The following is a 13382-nucleotide window of genomic DNA, read 5'->3' on the forward strand; positions in this document are numbered from 1 at the left end:
TTCCGCAGATGGGCCGGAAGTGAATGGGAGTTTAGTTTGTTAGGTGATGTGTTCCCTCTTCTGATTTTAAAGGGCTTCCTTGTGCTTTGACTTGAGTTTCTCAATACTCTTCTGAAAGACCTGTCTCCACTTTGAGCGGTCGTGGGTGAGCATGTACATTTTCAAGACACTTTTGATTCTTTGTTGACACATTTCCTATCTGATAGGAGTGATTACACTTACAAAGGCCCTTCTGTGACTCTGGGATGTGAAAGGTCCTCCAAAAATACTGTTTTTCCTTTTAAAGGACACACTTTAGCCGTATATCCATGTTGAATTTTTCAGCCTCTATATTTGGTCAGGATTTTCCTATTCTGGGCTCTCTAACTCAGAACAGACCAATCCAGTCCTGATGAAGGATTCCAGCCTGAAATGTTGTACACTCTTTTTCTTCCACTGATGCTGCTCAACCCTCTGAGTTCTTTGAGTAGATGATATGTTTGACCATTCCATCATGGCAATTCCGCTTGGGTTAACCTGGTTTTGTAGGCTCATAGTTAGGCTAAATTCAAGTCCTATCAAAGGGTGGTGAGCAACCTGCCAGCTAATGGCCATTCATATTGGGATACTTTATTCAAAGATCCCTGATGTAAAGGAATATAAGTGACCTTGCTTTGTATAAGTGTGGCCCAGGTCAATAATACAATCTAAGTAAACACTGTACAAGCAAAACACAGAATACAGGGGGGAATCAGTAGCTCGAGTTGCCTTTATGGAGGAAAATGGTGTATATGGTTGTTTGGTTTTGAAACCCTACATCAGGATTGAGATGGAAAAGGGGAGATTGCAGGTACACAGGAGGAGGTTTGTTGAAATAGTGAAAGCAGCCCTAGTTAGTTGCTGATTTGGTTATGATTTGATCCTAGATCACTGTGACATTGAACATTGTTCGTGGAGAAGGTAAGAACACTCTTGCTACACGTCACCCTCATTCATCCTTCTGTTTTTGCCTGTTTTGGGAAGACCTCTAAGTATATGGAAGCAATGTTGCTTGTAATGACCCTGACCAATCAGTACAGCATCAGCGACGGGCATACTTGGTGCAGTAAATAAATATGCCATCCTGTAGTGCAGTTGTTCTCAAAACTTTTTCCAAACACAGACCATCTTAAATATTCTGTTATATACCTTGGACCTGCCAAAACAAACCAGTGTACCACCAGTGGGGGCAGGCAGGTCTAGGTGGGGGAGGGTTTTTTTTGGGGTAGGCTGGTGAGCTCAAGCCCCTTCCCAGATCATCAATGGGATTTTTATTTTGCTTTATTGGAAAACATTTTTGAGAATTTTCTATATTGTCAAATTTCCAGCCTTGTTTTATATTATTTAGTTGTGGTGCAAGTGATAGCTTCACTGTGGACCATCTATAACAAATCCACAGGCTACAGGGTTGACAAATCCTGTTCCAGTGCTATCCTTTCATAAATTCCACACTTCATACTTTTCATGTTATTCTAACTATTTAATAATATCAAATTGCTTTGAAGTCAAATTGAAGGGCAACCCTTACAAAAAGATGTGTTAACCTTGGCCTGCCATTTCATGAAATACTGCACTGAAACACAAGCATGTTTCTGTTGATTCATATCTCAGAGAGTGAATCATGATGAAACACACTGATTCTTGGGCATTTAGCACTGCTTCAAGGCCATAAATGGACTCCCTGAAGCCCAGTATAATCAAAGGTTTGAAGCATGTACTATATGTACTCCTTGGAAGTTCCTGATCTCAGTGTTCCCAGAGATTCATGAGCATCTCCTGCAACCTGGTCCATTGCATTCAGTATTTGCAATGAGGTCTGACCAGGTGCATACTAGGCCTCCAGCTGATAACTCAAACTAGCATTTGTATTGGCGAACAAACCTGCCACCGTGAACCTCCAATGCTCACTTTGGAAAGTGTACCAGCTCAGTTGTCATGGCCAGCTCAATTGCAACAAGTCAAGTTTTATTGTCGCATGTAACGCGTGTCTGCAAAACAACCACAACCACTGTACTTTGCGACGTGACAATAAACGCAAACCTGAACTTGAAACTGCCATTGGAAGAATGGAAGCACGTGTCTCTGTAGGGAAACTGTAGGACGTGAGCTAATGTGAGGTTTCTGGTTCAAATTTAACAGGTGCACCATGTCTGGCCATTGCAACTAGACAGGTTCCATCTCCAGAACCAGTTTGATTGATCAGCTGGGAGTGTCACTGAGCAAAGGCCTCAGTGTGGAAGGATTTCCAAGTTGGATCTTGGTCATGGTCTCCACTGATGTGAAGGTTTTCACAAGACACACTGATAGCAAGAAGATAGGACTTGGAATTGAAAGGGGAGAGTTTTTGGTCTTGAGTTACTCACTTGGCCCAAAGGTGCATTTCTAAATATTCACTACAGCAGGCAAGCTAGTGCTGAGCTTTCCTGCACCAGTATCTAGGTGTTGACAGTTGCTCTGCAGACATGAGGCTGAACCTCATCATGCCAGTTGGGAAGATGAAGTTTACAAATTTAAATAAATCTGGAATAAGTAAGAAAGGTCATCTCTGTAATAGAACTACAAAGTTTCTTGACTATTGGAAAATTGTGCCTAGTTCTGGTTGCCTTATTACAGGAAGGATGTGGAAGCTTTGGAGAAGGTGCAGAGGAGATTTGCCAGGATATTGCCTAGATTGGAGAATATGTCTTATGACATATGAGTGAAGAAGGATGAGAGGTTACTTGATAGAAAGATTATGAGAAGCACAGATAGAGTGCACAGCCAGCAACTTTTCCCCAGGGCGACAGTAGCAAATACCAGAGGAAATTTGTACAAGGTAAGGCAAGGAAAGTTTAGGGGATTAATCAGGGGTAATTCTTTTACATAGTGGGTGCCTGCAATGCATTGCTAGGGGTGGTGGAGGAGGCCGATACAATAGGGAATTTAAAAGACTCTTGGACGGGCACATGGATGCAAGGAAAATTGAGGGCTCTGGGCATGAGGTAGGAAAGATTGAGATTGAGTAGGTTTACATAGGTTTGCACATTGTGCTAAATGGCCTGTATGTTCTATATTCTTATTGCAAGAACCCATCGACTTCACTGATGTCCATCAGGGTATTAAATTCTCTGGTCTTACCTTGGATTGAGAGAAGTTGCTGGAAACGCTCAGCAGGTTTGGCAGCATCCATGGAAAGGGAAACAAACAGCTGATTTTTGATTCCCTTCCTGCTGCAAGATTTGCTGAGCATTTCCAGCATTTTCTGTTTTAATTTTGAATTTCTAGCAGTTGTTGCATTTTGAGTTTCTCTGCCATAGGCAATGTGTTTCGCTCTTAATTGCCTCTTTGTCGACTACCAGACTAGAATATAAAAGGAAAGGTGTAATGCTGAGACTTCTTACAGCTTTGGTCAGACCACATTTGGAGTAATACAAGCAGTTTCGGGCCCCATATCTAAGGGAAGATGTAATTTCAATTTTTAAAATTTAAATTAAAATTTTACATTTAGACATACAGCATGATAACAGGCCTTTCTGCCCCACAAGCTTGTGCTGTCCAAATACCCCATTTTACTTTCAACCTCCTGCATGTTTTGAAGGGTGGGAGGAGACCAGAGCCTCTGGAGAAAAACCACGCAGACACAGGGAGAATGCACAAACTCCATAATACAGCGCCAGATTCGAACCGGGTTGCTGGCACTATAACAGCAATGTGCTAACCACTACACTAAACTGTGCCACCCAGTGTTTGGCTGAAGGCAGGGGAATTGGATTAAAAGGAAAATGCATCAGCCGTGATTTGATTTGCAGAACAGACCTGATGGGCTGAATAGCCTTATTCTGCTCCTAAGTCTTCTAGTGCAGGACAACTAGGGGAAGATAGTAAATGCTCTCCCTGCCACTGACATCTGATTTTGCTGAATAATTAACAAGAATGATGATGCCAAATCGAAAAGAAGTGAGTATCAAGAATTCCAGGCAAATTTCCGTAGAGGTTAAGTTGAATTCCTTAAGCTATAATGTCTTTTAACACTGGTTCCAGGTCCTGCTGGAATTGTGGTTACCTCCTTTGAGTTTCTGTGGAGAGGATGGCCTATGTGAACCCCTGTTACAACCACCTTTGGGCAGCACAGTGCCAGATGCCTGAGTTTGATCCTAACCTCCTGTGCTATCTGGGTGGAGTTTGCATGATCTCCCTGTGGCAGCATGGGTTTCCTTTGGGTGGTCCGATTTTCTCCCACATGCCAAAGATGCACAGGTTGACTGGTTATATAGCTGCTGTAAACTGCCTGGAATATTTGGAATCATGAGAGAGGAGTTAATGGGAATGTGGGAAGAATAATTTACAGGGAAAATTAGTCATGCTCTGAGAGCTGCTATATATGATGGGCTGAATGGCCTCCTTTTACAATTTTGACACCAATTGAGTTTTATGTGCTTTCATCAAGTGCATTTTCATTTCATTCTACCACTCAGTCTTTGGAAAGGTAGAAATAATCATTGCTTCAGTCCTCGTGGACGTAACCACTGAGGATCTGTACCCTTTCAAATGCACACAGCACTGACTCTTTCACCAGCTGGATGACTCCAATCTTTATCAATCTGATTCATCCCTCCAAGTTATCCATGACAACCAATGCCTAATCCTCTCAGGCTATGTCCTTTTAACACTTCCCGCAGGTTTGGAGTCCTGGTCTGCATTCTAGAGGGTCTTCTAAAACATTGTGCACCAATTCAGAGGACTAAGGATGCATCAACCATGTTACCGTTTGTGTACCAGTTCTCTTAACATAGACACACGTCTCCTCTCCATTTGAGTGACTAATTCTTCTTGGCAATAGAGGAGCTAGTTCAAAGCATTATTATCACTGCTTATAACAAAATGTTTCATTTGCTGGATAGACTGGCACTAACATAATGTCTTTGTTTGACTCAAGGTGGGGAGGAGGGTTGCAAACGAAGCACTGCTGCCTGCTTGTCGCTGAGAATTAATTTTGTGATGATCAGAATAAATGTTTATGAAGCGCCTTAGCTCTCTAATCCAGGACCCTCAGCAATTCTTCATGGTTGTGCATTGAGTCTGAAGAGCTGATTCGGATGTTTTCTGGTCTCGCTACATTAAATTTCCACCTTGTATGTGTCTGGATTTGCAGATTTGTGCTTGTATGGTAAACAAAGCCTCACCTCAGCTTCTGTACCAAGCTCTTCATGCCCAGTGCTGCTTCTCTTAAAGGGTCACTCAGCCTTGAATCTTAGCCCCTCCATATTTTATTCATTCACGGTGCGGGGAGCTGCAGTAACATGCAACAGATTGTGTCACCTAAGACTTTGCAACAGTAAAAGCGGAGTGAACACTCCAAATTAATATAATGTTCAAGCGTGGCCTTTTCCTCTCAGAAAGGACCTGTTCAGGGTGAATCTGAGCTCATTATAGCTTTTTGCTAGCACTTAGCAGTGAAGATGCTGCAATTACAGTACACCCCATAATGTTTGGAACTTTTTTCCTTGATTTGCTCTGTGCCCCACAGACTTAAATTTGTAATCAAACAATTCACATACAATTTAAGTGCACATTCCAGATTTTATTCAAGTTGTATACATTTTGCTTTGAAATATAAAAATTATAGCACTTTTTATATAGAGTTCCCCATAATGTTTGGGACATTTGGCTTTACAAGTGTTTGTAAGTACTCAAGTATGTTTAATTGCTTCACTGCTGCTAGTATAAGAGAGCTAGGCTTGCTTCTAAGCTTTTGATCACCTTTCATGTCTGTAGTTGCCATTTTTTAACACGAGGACCAGAGTTGTGGCAATGAAAGTTAAAGAAGCCATTATGAGGCAGAAAAACAAGAGTAAAACAGTAAGAGACATCGCCCAAACCTTAGGATTAGCAAAATCAATAGTTTGGAATACAGGCAGACCCCGGGTTATGAACAACTCCAAATGGAGCATGTGCATAATGTTACCTCACGAATGCTAAATAAGAACTGCAAGTTCCTGTTCTGCCTTGTGTACAAATTTGGCTTACGGAGAGACCAGGTAATGGAATTCATTTGTAACCTGTGCACTGCCTGTCTTATTAAGAAGAAAAAGCGTACTCGTGAGCTCAGTACTTGGAAAGGGATTGATATTCCAAGGAAGTTCTCCATTGTTAATGATAGAATAATTCTCATCATAATGAAGAAAAATCTCTAAACGTATGTCCAACAGATCAGAAACACTTCAGGAGGCAGGTGTGGATATGTCAGCGACTACTGTCGGCAGAAGACTTCATGAAAAGTAATACAGAAGCTATGCTGCAAGATGCAAACCACTAGTTAGCCTCAGAAAGGATGGCCAGATTATAGTCTTTCAAAGAGTATTTAAAAGAGACTGCAAAATTCTAGAAAAAAGGTCTTGTGGGCATGTGAGTGATAGCAAGAGCCAAGTGAGGAGGTGTAAAGGAACAGCCCAAGATCCAAAACATGCCACCTTTGCCATGGTTTGCATCTTGCATTGTAGCCTCTGTATTTCTGTTCATGAAGTCTTCTGCACACCGTAGTCACTGATGTATTCCCACCTGCCTCCTGAAGAGTGTTTCTGATCCATCGGATGTACGTTTGGGGATTTTTCTTCACGATGATGAGAATTCTTCTGTCATCATCAATGGAAGGCTTTCTTGGAATACCAGTCCCTTTGCGAATACTTGATGACATTCCAAACAGTTGAATTTGGAAAGCCTAAAGTTTGGGTGATGTCTCCCACTATTCTTGTTTTTCAGCCTCACAGTGGCTTCTTTGAGTTTCATTGGCACAACTCTGGTCCTCATGTTGAAAAATGGCAACTACAGATTCCAAAGGTGATCAAAAGCTAAGAAGCAAGTCTAGCTCTTATCCCTGCACAAATGAAGCAATTAAACATACCCAAGTGCTCAAAACACCTGTGAAGCCAAATGTCCTAAACTTTATGGTGGCCTGAAATGAGGGGACAATGTATAAAAAGCTCAAATTTTTACATGGTCAAAGCAAAATGTAAATAAATAATCTTGATTAAAATGTGGAAGGTGCACTTTAATTGCCTGTGAATTTGTTGATTACAAATTTATAACTGAGGGGCACAGGGGCAAATAAAGGAAAAAAAGTGTCTATCCCAAACATTATGGAGAGCACTGTATTTATTGTATAGAGCTGCAATACGAAACCTACTTGTGTTGATCTGATCTGTACCCCTCAAAATTGTGTGTACCTCTCTCAAATCTCTCCTCAATATCCAACGCTCCAGGGAATAAATTCTGAATCTATGTAACCTTTCCCTATAACTCATCTCCTCAAATCCCAGCAACATCCTTGTCAAGTTCCTCTGCGTTCTTTCAACTTGTAACCTTTCCTGTACGCAGGTGACCAAAACTGTGCACAATGCTTCAAATACACACCAATGTACAACTTCAACATAACATCTCAACCAATTTGTGAAGGCCATTGTGCCAAAAGTTCTCTTTATAACCCTATCTCCCTCTGAAACCACTTTCAAGAAATTGTGGATCAGTATTCCTAGATCACTCTGTTCTGTTTCACTCTGCAATTCCCTATCGTTTAATGTGCAGGTCCAAGAAAAGTGCAGAGAACAAAACAAAGGACTCTACATCACCTTTGTTGACCTCACCAAAGCCTTCGACACCGTGAGCAGGAAAGGGCTTTGGCAAATACTAGAGCGCATCGGATGTCCCCCAAAGTTCCTCAACATGATTATCCAACTGCACGAAAACCAACAAGGTCGGGTCAGATACAGCAATGAGCTCTCTGAACCCTTCTCCATTAACAATGGCGTGAAGCAAGGCTGTGTTCTCGCACCAACCCTCTTTTCAATCTTCTTCAGCATGATGCTGAACCAAGCCATGAAAGACCCCAACAATGAAGACGCTGTTTACATCCGGTACCGCACGGATGGCAGTCTCTTCAATCTGAGGCGCCTGCAAGCTCACACCAAGACACAAGAGAAACTTGTCCGTGAACTACTCTTTGCAGATGATGCCGCTTTAGTTGCCCATTCAGAGCCAGCTCTTCAGCGCTTGACGTCCTGCTTTGCGGAAACTGCCAAAATGTTTGGCCTGGAAGTCAGCCTGAAGAAAACTGAGGTCCTCCATCAGCCAGCTCCCCACCATGACTACCAGCCCCCCCACATCTCCATCGGGCACACAAAACTCAAAACGGTCAACCAGTTTACCTATCTCGGCTGCACCATTTCATCAGATGCAAGGATCGACAATGAGATAGACAACAGACTCGCCAAGGCAAATAGCGCCTTTGGAAGACTACACAAAAGAGTCTGGAAAAACAACCAACTGAAAAACCTCACAAAGATAAGCGTATACAGAGCCGTTGTCATACCCACACTCCTGTTCGGCTCCGAATCATGGGTCCTCTACCGGCACCACCTACGGCTCCTAGAACGCATCCACCAGCGTTGTCTCCGCTCCATCCTCAACATCCATTGGAGCGCTTACACCCCTAACGTCGAAGTACTCGAGATGGCAGAGGTCGACAGCATCGAGTCCACGCTGCTGAAGATCCAGCTGCGCTGGATGGGTCACGTCTCCAGAATGGAGGACCATCGCCTTCCCAAGATCGTGTTGTATGGCGAGCTCTCCACTGGCCACCGTGACAGAGGTGCACCAAAGAAAAGGTACAAGGACTGCCTAAAGAAATCTCTTGGTGCCTGCCACATTGACCACCGCCAGTGGGCTGATAACGCCTCAAACCGTGCATCTTGGCGCCTCACAGTTTGGCGGGCAGCAACCTCCTTTGAAGAAGACCGCAGAGCCCACCTCACTGACAAAAGGCAAAGGAGGAAAAACCCAACACCCAACCCCAACCAACCAATTTTCCCTTGCAACCGCTGCAATCGTGTCTGCCTGTCCCGCATCGGACTTGTCAGCCACAAACGAGCCTGCAGCTGACGTGGACTTTTTACCCCCTCCATAAATCTTCGTCCGCGAAGCCAAGCCAAAGAAGAAAAAGAATGTGCAGGTCCTCCTTGGTTTGTCTTTCCAAAGTGCCACATCTCACACTTGTTTGCATTAAGACCCATCTGCCATTTTGTAGCCATTTTTTCCAGCTGCTCCAGATTCTGCTGCAAGCTTTGAAAACCTTCCTTTCTGTCCACTCTGCAAACCACATTATCACAAGATCAAGGAACAGAAATAGGCCATTTGGCCCATCGAGTCTTCTCCGCAACTCCACCCTGACGAATTCTGGCCTTTTCCCGATATCCCATGATACACTGACTAATTAGATACCTATCCATCTCCTCCTTATTTGGCCTGCCACAGCTATATGTGGCAACAAATTCCACAAATCCACAACTCTCTGGCTAAAGAAATTTTTCCTCATCGGTGTTTTAAATAGGTTCCTTCAAATTCTAAGACTGTTCCCTCTTGCCCAGGATTCATCCACCAAGGGAAACATCTTATTCATATCTACTCTATCCAATCCTTTCAGCATTTGAAATGTTCTTGAGATTCCCTCTCATTCTTCTACCCTCCAATGAATACAGTTCAAGAGCTGATAAACATTCCTCATATTCTTTGCATTCCAAGAATCATCGTGGTAAATATTCTCTGTACTTTCTCCAACGTTGTTGCATCTATTTAAGATAAGGGGCCCAAAACTGCACACAGTACTCCAAATGAGGTCTCAGCAGTGCCCCATAGAGCCTTGATCAACACCTCTTTATTCTTATATACTTATCCCCTTGAAATGAATACCATTGTAGCATTTGCTTTCTTTACTGCCGGTCCAACCTGCGTAACCCCAAGACACTTTGCACTTCAGAATTTTGAATTTTCTCCCCATCCAAATAATAATCTGCCTGTTTATTTTCTCTTCCAAAATGTACAACCATACATTTCTCAACATTGTATCTCATCAACTATTTATTTGCCCACTCTTTGCTGCAACCTTTCAGTTTCTTCAACACTTCCTACTCCACCATCTATCTTGGTGTCATCTACAAACTTCACCACAAAATCATTCAATCCATAATCTAAATCATTAATATATATTATAAAATGAAGAGGCCCCAACATGACCTCTGCAGAACACCACAAGTAACTGGCAACCAACCAGAACAGGATCCCTTTATTCCTACCCTTTGCTTCCTGCCTATCAGCCAATGCTCCACTGAATCTAATATCTTTCCTGTAATTCCATGGGCTCTCATCTTATTAAGCAGCCTCTTATGCAGGACCTTATCGAAGGCCTTTTGAAAATCTAAATACTCGACATCTACAGCCTCTCCCTTGTCCGCCGTACTTGAGATTACCTAAAAAAAAGTTCCAATAGGTTGGTCAGGATCATAAAACCATGCTGCCCTGGACCTATCCTGTCATGCACCTCGAGTTATTTCATAACCTAGTCCTTGAGGATCGACTTCAATAACTTTCCAACTACTGGTCAGTCTAATAGGCCAATAATTTCCTTTTTTCTGCTTCCCTCCTTTCTTAAACAGCAAAACTTGCAATCTTCCAATTGTTTGGAACCATGCCAGAGACTATTGATCTCTGGAAAATCATTTCCAATGCCTCCACAATCTTCCAAGCCACCTCCTTCCGAACCCATGGGTGCACCTCATCCAGTCTGGGAGACTTTTCTATCTTTAGTCCATTCATCTTACTATGCACCATCTCTCTAGTAATCCTGACAATACTTGATTCTATTCCCTGACACCTCTGACTTTCGAGTATATTGCTGTTGTCTTCCTTAATGAAGTCTGGCACAAAATACTCATTTAGTTTCACTACCATCTCTTTGTTACCAATATAATTTCTCCAGCAACATTTTCAATAGGTCTTGTATCTACTCGTGTCTCTCTTTTATTTTTAATATATTTAAAAAAAATGCTTAGTATCCTTTTGTATATTATTTGCCAACTTCATTTCATAATTCATCTCTTCTTTCCTAATGACTTTCTTTGCCTTTTTCTGTAAGTTTTTGTTTCCCAGTCCTCTGTTTTCACCACTAATTCTTGCCCCCCCCCCCCCCCCCCCTTTTACTTTTATTTTAGCTTTAACCTCTCTTGTTAGCCACATTTGTGCCATTTTTGCATTCATAATTTTCTTGGAATATATCTATCCTGCACTTTCTTTACACCCAGATTGTTTATATAGATGACAAACAATGGACACCACACCGATCCCTGAGGCATACCACTTGTCAGAGGCCTCCAATCACAGGCAATCATTACCACCACTCCCTGTCTTCTCCTGCAAAGGCATTGTTTTATTCACTTTACTACCTTATCATGAGTGATTGAAGTATCTTGAGCAACCTCCAATGCAAGACCTTGTCAAAGCCTTACTGGAGGCCATATTGACAACACTTGCTTCCTTTCCTCATTATCTTTCCTGTAACTTTATCAAAAAACTTTAAGGTGGGTTAGACATGACACACAAAACCATGTTGACTATCCCGAATTACCATATATTTAGGCATATGAGTTGACTGCAGTATTTCAACCCCTCCCCCCTCCCTTTTTCAGCCTCATTTTAAGGGTTTTATGGTATATCTGGCATATAAACTGACCCCAATTTTCTAGCTGCCTGAGGTGCCCTGTTGACTGGCGTATAAGTTGACCCCAAAGCTTGTGATGGGCTGTTGACTGGTGTAAACGCTATAGATTGCATGAATTGATCTGCTGGTCATTGGCTGGAGGTGATTGCTATCATGAAGGGTCCATTGACATAATGCAGCACGTGACAAAAATATGAAGTGAGCTTTAGTTGAAAGTAAGAGGAATGTCCAGGAAAATCAACACCAGTGCTGCTCAAGAAAATTTGATGTGCATGAGAAGTTGGTAAGATATTGGTGGAAGAAAGAAGAGACGTTAAGAAACATACCAAAAAGGCAATATTCTTTGACAAAAGAAACCACTCGTTGGCCAGAGTTGGAAAATCCATGTTGTAGAATGAACAGATGTAGCAAGATTGCTACATTGTCACCTGAAAGAAAATAAGAACATTTGATGTCTACTTGAACAAGCCATTCAAAGACCATGTGCATGAGGAATGGAATAGATGGATGTCAAGTGCAGAAAAGTCCTTTACAAAAGGCAGGGAAATGTATGCTGCATCACTTGATGTGCTGTGTAACTATGTGCTCAAGGCATGGGATAAAGTTAAAGGAGAGACTAGAATAAAATCACTTAAAAATTGCAATATCTCTTGTGCAATTGATGGCACGGAAGATGATTTAATGTGGGACACTGACGATGAAGCTGAAACCATCTCATCAGATACAGACTAGGACCCATGTGATGACTGTTTAAACAGTGAGAGTATGGATGTCCTTGCTGCCATCTTTGCTTCAGATGATGACGGTGAGAGGGATTTTAAAGGGTTCTAAATGTGTTGTTGTTTTCAGACAATGATAGTGATTTTGGAGGGTGCTAATTGTGTAGTTGTTTTCAATAAAAATCTCAATGAAAATCTATCGCCGTTTTTTTAAAGGGTTGACTTGTACACCAAATTGATTTTATATGGGTCAACATACACTGGATCAGCACAGATTGGATTTTGAGCTGAATTTAAAGTCTCAAAATTATATCTGGCGTACAAGTCGACCCCAATTTTTTGAGTTTTTTTCGAGCTTCATGACTTGACCTGTATGCTGAAATATATGGTAGTCACTGCCTATCTAAGTACTGTACTTGTAAATCTTGCCTCTTGGAATACCCTCCAGTAATTTACACACTACCAATGTCAGGCTCATCAGTCTATAATTTCTTGGATTGTTCTTAGAAACACTAGCTATCTTCCAATCTTTCATTCCATCACCCATGGCTAAGTACATTTTAAATACCTCTGCCAGGGCCCCTGAAACTTCTGCACTTGCCTCCCTCAAGGCCCAAGGGAGTAGCTTGTCAGGCCCCAGGCTTTTGTCCGCTTTTATTTGCCTCAAGGAGCAAGGACCTTCTCCATTACCTCTCTGCTGTTTCTGCTGATTTCCTTCTTCAGTATTTTCTTGCATTTCTTCTCCTCCAATTTCTTGTTAGTTCCTTGCTGCTTGTACCTGGTATGTACCTTCTTCTTCTTAACCAGAACCTCAGTACCTCTCAGGAAACCAAGGTTCCTTTTACCTGATAGCCCTGTCCTTGATTGACAGTAACATACAAGCTCTGTACTCTCTAAAAGACACCTTTGATGGCCTCCCACAAGCATCTCACACCTGTCCCAATGCACATTTGGCCATCAAATTTGGCCACCTTCTAATTTTGAATCTAAACCTGAGGACCAGATCTATCCTTTTTCATAATTATCTTGAAATTAATGGCATTATGATCACTCAAACCAAAGTATTCCCTTACACACACTTCTGTCATCTGCCCTTTCTTGTTCCCTAAGAGGAAATCTAG

General features: G+C 42.1%; 1 protein-coding gene across 12 annotated transcripts in view; it reads left to right on the forward strand.

Annotated features, from left to right (window-relative positions):
• ofcc1 (orofacial cleft 1 candidate 1) overlaps window positions 1-13382 on the forward strand; it is a 341671-nt gene that overhangs the window by 29306 nt on the left and 298983 nt on the right. Inside the window, exon 3 of one of the 12 annotated variants that reach the window (XM_069920846.1) lies at window positions 906-939. The exons of the other annotated variants lie outside the window; for them this stretch is intronic. The gene's annotated coding sequence lies outside the window, so the exon portion shown is untranslated. The remainder of the gene's footprint in view (window positions 1-905; window positions 940-13382) is intronic. 12 annotated transcript variants of the gene reach the window in all.

The sequence above is a fragment of the Narcine bancroftii genome, chromosome 2 (genome assembly GCF_036971445.1).
Source record: "Narcine bancroftii isolate sNarBan1 chromosome 2, sNarBan1.hap1, whole genome shotgun sequence".
Taxonomy (NCBI): domain Eukaryota; kingdom Metazoa; phylum Chordata; class Chondrichthyes; order Torpediniformes; family Narcinidae; genus Narcine; species Narcine bancroftii.